Here is a 2,274-nt window from a genome sequence, read left to right as displayed (position 1 = left end):
GCCCGCGCCCACGGGCACGCCCGCGGGCACGCCCCCTACCCGCTAGACACGCCTCCGGACACGCCTCCGAGCCGACGGTCACGCCCCCCCCGCCGCCGCCACCGCCGCGCACAATGCGGCGCCCGCCCGCGCTCACGGACACGCCCACGGACACGCCCCCTACCCGCTAGACACGCCTCCGAGTCGACGGTCACGCCCCCCCCGCCGCCGCCGCCGCCGCCGCCTTGCATGCGATGAGTTCGTGCGGGCTCAGCCCGCGGGGTGGGGAACGGGAGCGGGGAGCGGGGGGGTCGGTCACGACCGGCTGGCGCTGTCAAGCCAAAATGTCCCCCGTGAGAAGGGAGAGTCCCGCTATCAGAAAGGTGAGACGGCGTCAAATGACTTGAAGGTAAAACAAGTTACGTCAGCTGGGTGACAAATAGAGGCGGGCTGGTTTAAGGCAAAAATAGTTCAGTAGCATGAAAGGGACGCATTAACTCCTATTCCCTTCAACCAGGTAATAGTTACACGAGCTATATCGTAACCCTGTCACCGACTGAATTACCCGGTCGCTCATACCTACGGCGAGGAGGAGAAGGCTGCTTCATTATTTCAATACAGAAGTCAAAAAGCACCCAAAAATGCAATACAGGTTCTGAAAATCAGACCGACGGGGGAATCTTTTACCTCTGTTTTGCTGCTTCTCCCCAGTCACCCCACAGCTGACAGGGTGCTGCCGACAGGTCCCTCCTGCTGCAGAGGAGACGCTCGCACCCAGCTAGCACCCATTGACATCCCAAAAAAACGCAGCCCTGGGAAGGAGCTGTGGGTGCCGGGATGGACACACGGAGCCCAAACAAACACCGAGGGAGGACAGGCGGTGGGTTTGGGAGGGAGAAAACGTGTTTGGTGAGATCAGAGGGCAGAGCTCTGGCAAAGGATGAAGCAGCTTCGTGAAGGGACCGTCATCCCCCTCGCAAGGACCAGGCAGCAGCTTGAATAACTTGCAAAAACTTTAGAAGAGACGGATGGAGTGAAATGGAAGAGACAAAAGCACAGATATTTATTTGATTTACGAAAGAAGAAAGGGTTGGGATTTGACAATTCTGTTTAAACTCCGCAGAAATAGAGATGGCTGCTAGAAACGGGGCAGCGAGCCCTGGCCAGCCCTTCTCCACTTGCTGCGGGCACATGGGAAGCTGTAAATACAAGAGTGTGAGCAACCAGACGAGTCGGTCCCCACCACAGGCAATAAACACGCAGACCTGAAGGAGGGATAAGCACTTGCGGTTCTTGCCAAAACTATCTTTCTATCAAATCTAAGATTTTGGGCATCCAAACCACACGGGCGTTCAAATCGCTGGGGGAGACAGAGCCAGCGGTACGTGAAAGCAGGGTGGGTGGTGGTCGTGCAGAGCTCCCTGCCTGCGTTCATCCGAGGTAGGAGCACGTTGCTGCTGAAAAAGCGACATTCAGGCTCCCCACTAGACGCAGGTAATACAAGGAACTTAAACATGGGCCCTGACTCAGGTTTGGGTGGCGCAGACCAGCTGTATACAAATGATACGAGGGAGAGAAAAATAAAAATAGGTCTTTGATTGGTGCTTGGATCCAGCTGCAGTCTTTCGTGAGGTTCACGGCAAAATCGTAGGCGCCTCTCGAATAAGACAGATGGGCCGTTCTCACCTTCTACATGGAACAGGTTAGTTAGAAATGGGAAATGAGGCTTTCTACGGAATGCAGCTTTTGAGGATTTTTCTCCTGGGTGTGACTTCTCTTGCAGTGGAGCGCGCAGTCCCGACACCCAGACCTCCCAGGGGTTTAGTAAGAACCGTAAAGCAGTTAAACAGCAGGACAGAACAAATTCCCTCCAAAGCAGAAGCGTCTTCAGTAGCGACAAGTAGCAGAAGTTTAGAAAATGAGGATAAACCTGAGAGAGAAGGCGGCAATGCGCTGCAGCCACGTCCTGCCTCAGCTGGAGCCTCGGCAGCTTCGAGCCCGACCGTTTCCACGTGTGTACGTCCAGCTGCCTTGTGAACCCAGGTACGCTTCTGCCACCCTCACCGTGCTGCGATAACGAGCTGCCCAGTTTAACTGGGATAAATTTAAGGGATAACCCCCTTTGCTCAGGAGTCGGTCAGAACTGCTGACCTCCAGGGTCCATCTACCGCTGGGGAAAATGCAAGGACATGCTGGGAAAGCCATTTTTGAAGGTGTTTCCTCCCCCTTCCCTTTCCGCTGGCCACGCACTGCTGGGCAGCTTAATTTAAACCTACTTTCAACTGACACACAACA

The sequence above is a fragment of the Aquila chrysaetos genome, chromosome 10 (assembly GCF_900496995.4).
Source record: "Aquila chrysaetos chrysaetos chromosome 10, bAquChr1.4, whole genome shotgun sequence".
In the NCBI taxonomy this organism is placed as follows: domain Eukaryota; kingdom Metazoa; phylum Chordata; class Aves; order Accipitriformes; family Accipitridae; genus Aquila; species Aquila chrysaetos.
The sequence above is the reverse complement of the archived record's forward strand: the minus strand, read 5'-3'. Positions refer to the sequence as shown.